The 13485-nt window shown below is 37.7% G+C and overlaps 1 protein-coding gene across 7 annotated transcripts in view; it reads left to right on the top strand.

Annotated features, from left to right (window-relative positions):
* MACROD2 (mono-ADP ribosylhydrolase 2) overlaps window positions 1-13485 on the top strand; it is a 432938-nt gene that overhangs the window by 180919 nt on the left and 238534 nt on the right. The window lies entirely within an intron of this gene.

Here is a 13485-nt window from a genome sequence, read left to right as displayed (position 1 = left end):
CAAGTACATAGCACTGTATTGCTTCCAAATACATGGATGCTGTTTTATTTTAGTAGTTTGTTGCTATTTTACTTTTGGTGTTACTGTGGCCATAAAATCTACATGAGTGATAACAATTCAGGAAAGATGAACCCATGAAGAGTTTGATCACAGTTTTCAGTGACTTCCCCTGCCACCCAGAGGGAGCTCAGTTCTGGAAATTTCACAGTGCAGGAGCAGTGCAGGCAGCAGCTAATCTTCCTTCCTGGCAGGAGTTAAAAGAACTGTGATCAGAGCTTACATATGCAAGGGTAAAGGAAAGGGCTCTGTGAAAAGACAGGAGATCTCTGTTGCTTGTGAGGCTGCAGAATAAGTCGTCAATGCTTTTGTTTTAACTGAACAGGCAGCTTTTATTTTGGACTATGAAAAGGTGCTTGACAACTAAATAAAACTGTCTAAATAAAACCATTGACATTTCTTAGCTGTGTGTCAGGACATTGAAGTACAGGGCAGCCTTACCTGTTAATCCTGTTGGATTAATCTCTTTCTTTTGATTGGAGTTAGTTGTTTGCAGTATACCAAATTTTTCTTTGTTTAAAAGATAATCCTTTAGGAGGTAATCCTTTGCTAGCTGTTCCTGTTTCTGCAGAGCTGTTTTGTACCTCCTCTCCAGCACTTGCTCCCAGCTGGTAACATCGAGAAAAAATATAAATCAATGCAAATGTTCAAATTCCAATCAGGTTCCCAGAGCACTGCTGCTGCTGAAAGGATTTGGCTATTAACTTTCCATGTTATTTATTCAGCTGGACTGTACTTCAGAAGTTGATGTCTGTTCAGTGTGGCCGCTGATAATGTGGCTCTCCCTCTGCTGCAGTTGAGATGAGCCTGTGCTGGGGGTCAAGTTGGGATTTTCTCTGTATTTTGTGTTAAAAGTGGCAATTAAAAATCTGTTCTCTCCGCTCATGGCAGGCTGAGGTGATGGCTGCCCCTTCTCTTTTTCCTCCCCTCCCTACTCCTGCCCTGACAGCCTTTGGGGCTTTTACTGCCATTTTAAGAATCAGTGTCTTCAGGGCTGTGAGGAAGAAGCTGCTGTGGGAGGTTGGGTTTGGGCACACAGTGGGTTCCTCCAGGCACGGGATGCTGCAGCCCCCATGGCCAGAACCCCAATCCCACATCCTTTGATCTCTGGTGGAAGGATGCCAGTGTACCCTCTTGCTTGTGGTGCAGGTAAAATAGCAAATCTGACAATTTTATGGCTTAGAGGGTGACTGCTCGTGGCTGAGGGGCTGCATTTGTGCCCATGGGTAGGGCAGTGATGTCCTCAGAGCACACTCACTTGGGGTTTCCACATTTTCTGAATAAAAACCCTGAGGATTTCATTGCTGAGGCACTCTAGATTTTGTACAGGCACCATGGAATGCATGTTTTGGAGAAGGGGAAAGTGTGTGAGCTCTATAGGCTGGATCCTGCTCAGAGATGCACAAGGTAGAGCAGCCTTGGCCAGTCACCCACCTGCCATGGGCAGATGGAGAGTGGAGCCCCTGGCTTTTGGAAAAATAGCTTGGTACTCTCCACAAGTATTTCTCTGTAGAAAGTATGTTTTCATTCCCAGTGGAGTGGTCGTGGATTTTACATTCTGGGTGTGTTTTTTCCTTTTATCCAGAAGAAAGGGATGGTAGCACTCTGTGTGAAATATTGATAGTGAATTATTAAAACTTTATTATATACGTAAACACCAAAGCCTTCTTTTGATTGCAGGTGCTGAATATTTATGATAATGCATAATACCAGTGTAGTTTTTCCAATAATGGGATTCAGATCTCCTTGGTAGTGCTCGTTAATTTAATCTCTCTGTCACTGCTGGAGGTATGAATACATGTCTTATTTTTACAGAAAATGAAAACTGGAAATTTCCGCTTGTCCAACCTTATGCAACAGGTGTCGTTCTGAGCTGCTTTTAAGCTGTTCTGTTTGACATCTGTTCAGAACTAAACACAAATTGATTGGGAATAGCTATTTGCACATCCTGATCTAATGTTTGCAGATTACTTTTTCTGAGTGTTAAAACCATTCTTTTGAAGAGACCTGCTAAGAAACCCAATGGGCAACGTTGTAGTGAACATGTGCACTCACTTGCAAGTTGAGGGGCTGGTGGTTTTGGGTGGCTGCTTATCCCTCCCTCTACTTTGGTTTCCCAGAGCCAGAGCAATGGTTTCTTCTTGCACTCCTCATGTGAATGCCTTCAGTTCATTTTCATGACTATTTGGAATGAAGAGATAAAAGCACAAAAGATACCAGAAACAATTTTTCACAGAGCTGTTTAATCATAAAATCAAGAAACCCACAATGGAGTCTTTAGTTAAATATAGATGTTGAAGGTTTCTTTCTGCTTTTCAAATAACTCAGAAGTTTCTAGGATTTCATTATGAGTTTGGTGAGTGAGCCTTTTTTCTTTTTCATTCTTTACTGTTTTTAATAATTGATTTTTAATTAGGAGGCATATTTCAATTTCACATCTAGGTTTATCACACATTCAGCATCTCACTGCTAGTAACTTACATGGAGCATTATAACTTATTTGTGCATCATGTATTATTCGTTCCATTATGTTCAACACTGCAAAGATGAAAATTATAAAGAAAATTACCTGCATTTGGAGGGAGTGAAGAAAAGCACTTGCTATTTTGAGAAAAAATAAACTCTTTTAAAAATGTGTCATGAATTTTGACTTGAAATTGAAGTGCTCTATTTTGCATGGCAATCTTTTTTCTTTACATTCTTTCACATTTGTGTCAAGGAATTAAAGCATATGATTTTATGTACTTTGAGGCAAAGTGAGCAAGACCTGAGGTTTGTCCTCCCCTTATGACTTTAGGTAATCTGTGGGGATATTTTTGGGTATTGTGTGCTGCTGTTCCCACCTAGTATTTAGTTATTTTCCTCATGGTTCATTTTTCCTGTACTTGATTTGCTGACTGTAATCATGTTCTTGTTTCATGCTGATTTCTGCATTGGCTTGATTTCTTTGACCTTAATTTGAGGATATATTTAATTTTGTATATTTTTACCCCCATAAGATTTTGTTTCCTAGGCTAGAATTTGGTAAGGAGACATCACCTTTTAGCATGTCCTATTATGAGCATAGTTTCTTTCAGCTCTATACTGTAAATTGGTAATTTTTTTATTACAAACTCATAGGAGAGGTTATTTTCAGTCTCTTGGAAGTATTATTTAGATCCAGTTTAAGTTGGTTGCCCCAGAAGATCTGTCTGCTTTTGCTTCTCTCCGTCTCTTTTTTTTTTTTTTTTTTTTTTTTTTTTTTTTTTTGGGCCAGTGTAACTATTTTCTTTCTAAGGCTTTTGCAAGCATGGAACAAAATAATTCCTATATAGCCATAAGTATTTCAGCATATCTTAAATGAGGACCAGACCTACCTGTGCTCCCTGCCAAGATACACTTTGTAGGCAGAGTTTTAAGCAATTCTTATGGCATGGGGAACATGTGTTCATGGTCACAGCAGGAAGCTGTGTTTTTCTGTATTTTGTTGCATAGACTCTGTTTTGAACTTGGGGTTTGCTGCTTTTCTATCTATGCTATGTTATAATAATGACCAAAAAAAGTGTTTTTTCTCAAAAGAAATTACCACAGACTGACTTTTATCCTGGAGTTGTGTCCTTTCAAAGCCAGCCACCTTATTTGGCAATTAATTGTCAGCTAATTGGCTAAAAAATCCAGTGATTATCCAGTCAGTAGTGTCAGGAAGGAGCAGCTGACACAAGTATCTTGACATCCCTCCCCTTAGCTAGGGATAAATTTTTATTCTCATAGAAGTGTTTTAGGTGCATTACTCTCCATGTCCAGCCATCTTCTGATAGTTAAATCTCTAGCAAAAAAAAACAAGAAAGGAGGTTTTGCACTTTCTTAATAGTAACTTGACATCAGTTTACCGAATGAATATTAATGACACTGAGAAGTTAAAGTTGTACAAGAGAACTGGAGGCAGGAATGTGACAAGTTGCAGAGCACCCTGTAGCAATGCATATAACAGCAGAGGACTTTAAATACCAGACTTGCCCTGCATTCGCCCATTCAGAATGTGGAGCAGGAAGAAGACAAGCCTGCTTTGTCCTAAACCAGGACTAGAATGCTCTCTGTTTTGGATTTCACAGGGCTTGGATTTGATATTTACATAATTTAAATGCAAGTGAAGCAGGGGTTTAAATCCAAAGTTCAAATTTGTGCATGACGTGTGCATAACATGAAACGCATCCCGTGAGAGGGAGAAGAAGAGTTTGGGAAAGGAGCACTGACAGGATTCTTTCATCAAGAAAATAAGCGTTATTATTTTGTATTTTTTTTATGTCAGTCTGCTGGCATGCTCTTGTATCATGTCAAATGCATTTGTCAGATTGGGGTGTGCTCACAACAAATGGCTCCATGGAACAAATGTGCTTCATCTGGGATTTCAGCTATCTTCAAAAGCTTTCAGTTGCTTTGTACACTGCATCGTCATAGCCTAGGTATGTAGATAATGGCTAGGAAGGTACAAAGATTTTCCTGGTGAATAATGACCACGAGAAGAACTGATAATTTAAGGCAAATGGCCATTTGCCTTTGTTGCTAATTAATCCCTTTTTGCTAGAAGATTGCTGCTGCAATTCTGTAGGGTTGTTAAAGTGTTTTATCTCCTTTTACTATTTGCATGCTGTTCTTTTTCATCTCTGTAAATAGAGTGGGTTTGAGAGGGCTGTATCCACGAGTTCCCCCACTGTGACAGTGCATCAGCCAATTAAAATGTTAATATTTATGTATTTTTTTCTGCTCAGCTGTAATAGTTCCATTGGTAGGCCAGGAGCTCAGGGTAGACTGTAACCCTTTCAAGGTGTTTGGTTCAGCCCAAAATATTTTTATTCATGAGCTTTTTGTTCTATCAGATCAAAGCAAATAGGTTTCTCGGTAATTTAACATATTTTATAGAATTTATTCAAACTTCTTATGCAAGCAAACTCTTTCTTTACAGGTCAGTTATTCTTAAAAGCTTCTCCTCTCTCTCTCCCTCTCTCTCTTTCTGTATTTGTTTGGTTTTACCTTCTGTCGTTGCAGCAGAGTTTTAATTCAGCTTTTAATGAAAATTAGTGGATTTTCTCATTTCGTAGTGCATCTAGAGATATAATGATGAAAGCTCTATAAATAAATAAGCACAGTTTATTTCAAAGGGCCCTTAACATAAACTGCTGTGGTTGTATTTAAAATGTGTGCTCTACTCTAGTTTCTTTTTTGTTAAAATATGATATATATTTTGCTCTTTGGCTAAATAGGGTGGCAGCTTCCTTTTCTCCAGTCTTTTTATACAATCTTATGGGTAATAATCATAAACAGGAAGTCTCTGGATTGATTTTAAGTATTTCTCAGTTGTTGCCTAATTGTATCCTGCTAATTACTCTTTCCGAGCAGTTAGTTAAAAATAAATAAATTATATTTTGCTATTTACAGGAATTGATACAGCTATGTGATCAGTTTGGCGTTTTCTGTTTTCTTTTTTTTTTTTAATTTAAAATACATGTTCAGCCTGTGATTCTTTAATGGCATGCTCCTGTTTCAGCTGGTGATACAGAAACATGACTGTTGGTTTCATTCACGTAAATAATCTAAGATTTAGTGCATCCAGTCATACTCACTGCTGTCCTCAGGCTTTTAATATTGCTGCTGCAATATTAATAATAAATTTTATAATATTGCTGTTGTCTAAATTGGGCATTAGGAAGTGGTGTTTTATTTTTCACTCATCACTTGTTGAGTGCTCATTCCACAGCACTCTAAACTCGCACTTAATTGTGAGGTTTCTTTCTCTCTCAGATCATTGCATTAACTCTCCTCATTTTGTTTAATTTCATTGTGAGGTGCTATGTACTCACAAGTAAAGCATGAACATACACACTTTCTGCTCTATATACATGACTTTCATATATGTATATGCATGCCACTATGTATGTTTTTGACTTGATCTTGCAATTGCTTCATAAAGTCAGATTTAGAATGTGTGTACATAAATAAATGCATAAAACCCGGACATTAATTTTGTTAGACTGGGACCTTTAGTTCATGGTCATTGAAAATCTGAGGCACTCTTGATACAAATCAAAGGTGAAAAGGCAGGTGGTTATGTAAGGAATGCATTTCTTTCCTTTTTTCTTTTTGTTTCTTCTTGGGGGTCAGAGCTGCAAATCTGGCAGAGAGATCACAAATGACAAGTGATCTTTCCAAAGTGCCAGATACCACCTGATGTATGAGGCAAATCAGAGCCTGTTTGTTATGTCAATGCAGCCTGGTCTAAAATGTAAACACATTTTCCCTGTTCAGACAAATACATGTATGTCTCATGTGTCTTGCATGCAAAAACCACATTTTTTTCATTTCATAAGGTGGTGCTCAATCATTTTAGGAGCCTTCTGTTGAGGCTCTGTTCCCGTGGCTGAGGATGAGGGGCACAGGTGCCAAGGGAAAACAGGCTGGGAGTGTTGCAGTGAGAACCAAGTTGAGCATTTGAGTACATATATGCACCAGTCTACAGAAGGTGGTTTTTAGAATTAGGCATTTAGTCTGTTTTCTCAAAGGAAAATCAGTAAATTGGGACATCTGTCAAAGGTGTTCTGTTTCATGCTGAACAATCTCAACAGTGTCCCCTTTGCTGAGGTAAGAATGAAGCAGACACGGCAGGAAAGACGTGTTTTGTTAGGCTCAAACAGTGGGTGGGGATGTTTTTAAATCTATTATTCAGAGGTAAGATCTACAGCTATTTTCCTGGTCCTGAGGAGAACCAGGAAAGGAGGTCCTGTAGAACGACCAGGCTACAATAGGAGGAAAAATGCAAAATGCAATTTAAAACACTTTAAATTATTTTAATTGGTTTTACAGGGGGGTATTAAAAGAAATAGAGGTGACATAAAGGAGTGATGGAGGTACTTGACTTGTAGATATAGAGGCACTTTTGAATATCAACACATTTACTGAAGCTTTCATGCTGGTGTACCTAAATACAAAACAAAGTCCTTAATCAGTAGAATGTTTCTTAAAAGTATCTCTAAGCCCCAAGCTCATTAACTTCTACATCAAATGTGTATACAGGTGTGAGCATGAAGGTACAGAAAAATGGCACCAGATGTTTGCTGATTCTTGTTAGTTATTCTTTTAAAATGCTCATGTCCAATAAAAGGAGAATATGGACATTACATAACTCTCACACCTCCCAGAAGGAGGGAGAAGATCTCTGTACTGCTGTCTGCTGATGTACAGAGATGGGAGATTGTTATCACCATTAATTCCCCACCTCCTGTAATGAAAAGAATTTACAATGGTTTCTCCTTTCTGCTAATGAAAGCAATTACTTCTTAGTCACTGTATTTTCAAAGACAATTTTGAATAAAACCTGGGATTAAACTACAGAGCCAAGGAAAACCCAAGTATTGAAATTACAGATATTACAGAAAGAGTTTAGAGCTCTCCTCTTGCTGAAGAGAATGAAGGAATATGAAATCAGGTCTGAATTCACCTCTCACCTTCTATTTCAAATTTTCTGCTCTTTCTGCAGAGCTTCACTACTCATTTATGAATTGCTCTTTCCTGATCACATTTTTTCCAAAGTTCTTTCTTCTAAGCAAGGTACTTAGAGATTTTATAACATGTAGCTTTTCAAAAGCCAAGAAAATCTCCAGCAGAGTAGATGGCAAGATAGTTGAGTATGGGAAAAATCTGTCCCTTGTTTTCAGTGTGCTTTTCTTCCTTCCAGCATTAAGACCCTTGTATCAAACAGTCTGAACTTGTGGCATAATACAGAAAATGAAATGTCATGGTTGGTAATGAAGGATTAAAACTTTACATCTGTGGAACTGCTTTTTGAGAAACCCTTTAGTGGAAGGCTGGCATGTACAAGTTTATCTTAGCAGTTGCTTATCTTTTTGAATTGATAATATTGGGTAGAAATGCAGCTTAGAGTTGCTAATTTTCATTCTAATGACTTCAAAGTAGGCAGTCCTGTGACTTAAGAAACAAATAAAAACCTCCCTGCCCTTTCTAGGGCTTCAAGTTTAGCCTGTATGACTTTGTAGGAACAATTTCGACTTTGTTTTTAAAAGCAAAAGTAGTGGGGAAACAGTAACCTGAGATGTGAAGTGGCCAGGGCTGGTAACTGCTGAAGATGGCGTGGACATGAAAGAAAACACATGGTAAACCTCGTTTCTATGAGCATTATTATCACACAGTCTAAATACTCCACAGACCTAATTACTTTGTGAACAGAGAAGTAATGTTTTCTCCAGCTTCCAGCTGGAAAATGTGACTAGGGAACTGTATATTTTGAAAAAGGTCCATGTAGAAAAGAGCAAAAATCAGCTCCCTGAAGCAAAGCAAAAATGTGAAAACTTAGATTAGTTTTGCAGGTAGAAATTTTAATTCCTATTTGGAAGGAAGAGGAATTTTAATTTTTGTATGGATGTTATTGGTAAAAACAGGATGATGTTTGGAGGAAGGAAAAACATACTCTGCTGAGAACAACTTTCTGACAATTAGACCTAATTGGTGATACAGCAAATTCTCTGAGGGAATGGCAGGACTACCAACTGGAAATAAGTACTGCTAGATAAACAGTTCTACACTAAGGGGAGAAAATCTGTATATAGAACAAATGTGATATGAGGCTGCTACAATTAATAATTCTAAATACACTGTTCTTATTGGGTCTTGTTTCTGTTATGTTAGAGAAATACTGTTCATTTCTAATTTTAATTGGTATAGTATTAATAAAAATGTTTTAAATATTAGATGATAAAAGTATTTTGGATTAAGAAAATATAGAATTTTATTATCAATCAAATATAGCCTCTTTCTACAGCTGAAGAATTGCAATGATTCTCCTACAAAAAATGCTTTATATGTAGAATAGTTGGAGTTTTTTTTGTCTTTACCGAGTCACCTAATTGACATATTTTTTCCTTGTTCTTTATGAAAATGCCTCCTAATGTGTAGGGTTTATAATTCAAGTTTCTTTAAAAGCTAATTTTCTTTTAAAAATGTTTTTGCCATTTGGACTGGCAGATCTGTAGTGTTGTAGTTTTGGCTACATATACAGTAGCAAAGAACAAAATATTTTTTGTCACACTTCTGTTACAGTTCAGTCTGTTCTTTTTACATTATCAGCTTGTTTCTCTGGGCTTCACAGAGGCATCTGCTTTAATTTTTATTGGGTCGGGCTGCAACTTAGCAAACTGGAGTAAGCTTCCGAAATAATTCACAAATGTGGTTGATTAAATCAATTATGTCTTGGCTGAGTGATCTATGAGCGTATTATATACACACAACGTTAAAAGAATGTTATTAAGGTGCAAATCCAAGTACTTAAAGTTAGGAAGTGCCAAAATTGAAGTTGCCTGGAGGCTCCCAGTCTTTATGCATGTGTGTATGTATATGATATTGCCTCCAACTCCACAACTTCACTGTTCTTCCAGCTGGAACATCATCTCGGGCATCCTCCTCGCTCAAAGCAAACCCAAGGTTTACTTGTTGAATATTTCAAGTCTGGTCTGTGCACAAATATTTGTTATGGTACTTAGCAGTTTGGTATATGATGTGATAAGTAAATTAAAGATTTCTTAGGCAGTTGATTTGTCTTCCCCAAAACAATGGTGTTGCCTTCATCAAAAGAAAAAAAAAAAATCAAACCCAGAGATTAACATCAGAATTCTAATTTTAAGGCCTAGGATATACAGCATTTATTTGGAGAATGGAAGTCCTTTTGTTTCAAAAAGTGGGTCTGATAAATTCCAAGTGATTCTTCAAACTGCAAATTGTATATCAGTTTAAAATGTAACACCAGATTATAAATCATCCAGTTGAAATGTACCTTGAGATTCCCACCTTCTTCTCTGCTTCTTGTTCCCAGTCTCACTATTTTACAGTTTACTACTCCCTTATTCTCATCCATTCTGAAGACTGTAGGCCTAAATCTACACATTAAAGAGGAATTGGGTTTAGGGAGCATTTTGACTAGAACAATTTCTAAACTTTAGCTTTAAAAAGGTGCTTTGATGTGATTAAGGAGCAGAGAGCTGATTGAGAGAGGAGTGATGGGTGTGGAAACAAGAGTAGAGAGGAAGAGATGAGTGATAACTTCCTCTACTGCTGGGCAGGTGGTAATGTGAGACTGTTCTCAAGCATTTGAGATGCAGGGAGTGGGTGTCCCCTTTCTAATTTTTTACCTTAATGTTCACTTCTAAAAAAAGAGTCTCCATGTCTAGCCAGTCCCAGTTCCTCTCTGCCCCTAGCTCACCATCCGGTTTTTTTTATTGGGAAATGGTTTAGTTTCAGTTCCAGGTCAATTTTCCAGATTCTGTCTTCGAATTTTCCTGGCTGTGCCCTTTCATTGCCAGCTTTATTCTTATGCCATATCCTAATCACAGCTTTAGTCACCAGTCCCTCTCATCTTCAGTCATATCATCAGCCTCTAAATGCAGGTAGTGGCACTTCTTCCTTTCACCAGTTTGTGCTGGGATGAAGAGAAAAGTGTTCTGAAAAGGCAGTAATTTCTTAAGCCAAATGAATTCATTACTCAGGCAAATGAAAGAGAACTGCCAATTTCAGAGCTGCTGCAAGTGAAGGAAAAGTTTATGAAAGCCTGCACTTGTGGCTGGCCTATTTGTTTATCTTCACATCACAATTTTGATTTAAAATGTTTAACCCAGTGCAGCTGTACCACAGTGGTCACTCTGCTGTTCCATGGCTTTTTAGGAATGGAGGTGGTATTGTTGCTGTAAAAGGATAAAACCCCTGGTGCTACTACCTTCTTTGTATTTCTTCACCCTTGATGACTGGGCAGTAATTTCTCCATGGGGATAATTTGTCCTAGGGTGGGGCCTCTGTTCAATGCAGATATAACCCAGCTGCTGTGGAATTTCACCCCTTCTCTGGGCTTACAAGCAATTAGTGCTGCAGGCAGGACTGCCTGCCCTTGCAGGGAACAAAAGATGCAGCAGAAAACTTTTCCCTTGAAATGGCAGCTGGACAACAAATTGGAAGATTAATGAGAAAATTATTTCAAGTCACTTTTTACAGCAAAGAAAAGTTATGTGTCCTCACCATGAAATAAGACAAGAGCTCTTAAATGTATAAGTTTATACATAACTGATGGAATGAGACTGAAAAAAAGGGTTATTCTTTATAACACCAGGTACAGATAACAGTAGTGTGTGAGCTTTGAAGGAAATTTGCTCAATGACAGGTCAGTTTTTCATCAGGAGCTGAAAAATTGCAAACATATGATTATTCAAATAAGATGGTATCTGCAAATAAGATATACCAAGCAAATACTGTAAAGTTCATATGAGATATTATCTCTCCCTTTGAGACTTGATTCAGCAGGAGCAGTTGATTTTTTTTTTCAACATAAGGAATGTGGATGTTTAGAGGAAATTGTTTGATTATAAAGGAAAGAAGTACCAATGGACATCAAATATTAAATAGAGTTCTCTCTTTTTCAAAATTACTTCCCAAATTGCATGCTATAAAATTTTAGCTGTAATGGGGGAGCTCCCAGAAGACCCTTCATTATGTCTTATTATTACAGCATATGTGAGGCCATGATACCCTTGGTTGCTATAGTTCCTTATTTATTCAGGAAAAATGTGTTTCATGGCTGCACAGCTGGGTAACCTTATGTATCCGTGGATTTCTCCAGAAACAATCTTGTGTTCTATACCCCATAATACCTTGATTTCCCTTAAAAATATCATAAACCAGGCTTCTTTCTTTTATTTTAATGTTTTTATTTCTTAAGTTTATTTTTAAAGCTTTTTCTATTCTTAGTTGCCTTGTGCTTCTCTGGGCTTTCTTAATAAAGGGAAGGTTTTTTACCAGGAGCAATTGCAAATTTTAGTAATGCAGCACAAGTATGGCAGAGTTCACACAAACTTGATGATAGGTTTGCCATCAAGGGTAAAGATATGGCTTTACTGTTCTAAAAACAACCTGAGTTCTCAGTCAGATGTTTTTCTCATTTATGTTATTTAAATCCTAGTAGTTCTTATTGAACAAGTTGGATCAGGTCTCCTTTGGAACTCTTAGCAAAAAGCTCTTTAAATAATATGTAGCTTTAGGTGCTAGATTTAGTGAAATATCTGTCCTGCCAGGGGAGACAACTGTGAGCAAGACTTGTTTGGCTTTACAATTCCAGTGGTAATGTTTAAATTATTTCACAGGCATGAACTATCCAGGAAGGCTGCTGTGGTCCCTAAGAGCTTTTTTGGGCAAATTAATGCCCTAAAACTTGGGGAGTATTTGTAGTGCAGTAATTGAGGAAAGCTGATTAAATGTACAAAGCATTTATATATCCATTTTAAGCTCACAGTAATTCCTGACAAATTGGAGTATCTTGGCAATTTAGAGAACTACAGACTTGCAGTGGTGTGTCCATTTGATGTGGAATAGAACCTTTGGGATCACAAGTTTGTGACATCCACAGTTGTCTTTGGTCATACTGAGTCTGATCTGTCATGGTGCTGGGATCTGAAAGTTTGTGAGTGTAGTTCTCCCTAAGATGATAGAAAACAATTGGAAATTTATTTGATGGTAACTGTGGAGATCATTCCTTTCCTTTCCCTCATGTGACTCTGCCCACAGGTGTCACAGCTGCTGATCTTTAGCAGGTCTAGGAAAGGGTGTTCCAAGTATTTTAAAAAATTCTACATATATTCAAGGAAAGCAAGACTCATTCAGACAGTATCACGTTTGCTTGGTGGAGCATTCTCAAACTCCTCCTTTATCTTCTTGATTGTTACTTTGCAGCTTCCATAGCATTTTCCTGAAATCTTAATTTATATTTTTTGGTTGTTGGTACAGCTTTAAGCCTTAAATTAAAGGATTGTTGTTGCTTTCAGCTGGGGAAGAAGCTTTGTATCATCCTGTGCCTCATCTGTGAGCAAAGCAGGTGCCTGTGGAAGGATCAGGACACACAGGAGCTTTGTAGACTCATTAGTTTGTTCCACACTGCCCAATCTGGTTTTGCTTTTGTAGCACAAAACATCTGTCAACAGCAGTGCACCTGAATTTCTGGGGAGAGAGATGCCAGCAGTAGTCCTGCCTGCTCCTGTTTGGGTAAATCTCACCTCGATGCAGTTGTCCTGAAATTACAAAAGGGAACAAATCGCTCTCTCCTCCTCATCTGTGGGAATAAATCAGAAATGGGAGCTGTGGTCTTGGCATTTAAGCATTTCCATTTGTAGTACACTGACATACTAATGATGGTAATTTTGCATTTGTTACTACATGCCTAATCTAATTAAGTTTCTCTTAGGGTACAATTGTTGTTTTCTGTATTTAATTATGTAACCACCAGGTGCAAGTGTTAATAGTAGCTGAATTCAGAAGGCAGTCTTTTATCTTTGTACTATGCAAGAATTTTTTTCTGTATCTTCAGTTTCCAGTGAAAAAAGTGCTTACACTATTTGATTGCTCCAAGGA

Source organism: Erithacus rubecula (genome assembly GCF_903797595.1).
Source record: "Erithacus rubecula genome assembly, chromosome: 2".
Taxonomy (NCBI): Eukaryota; Metazoa; Chordata; class Aves; order Passeriformes; family Muscicapidae; genus Erithacus; species Erithacus rubecula.
Note: the sequence above shows the minus strand (reverse complement) of the source record. Positions and strands in the feature narration are given on the sequence as shown.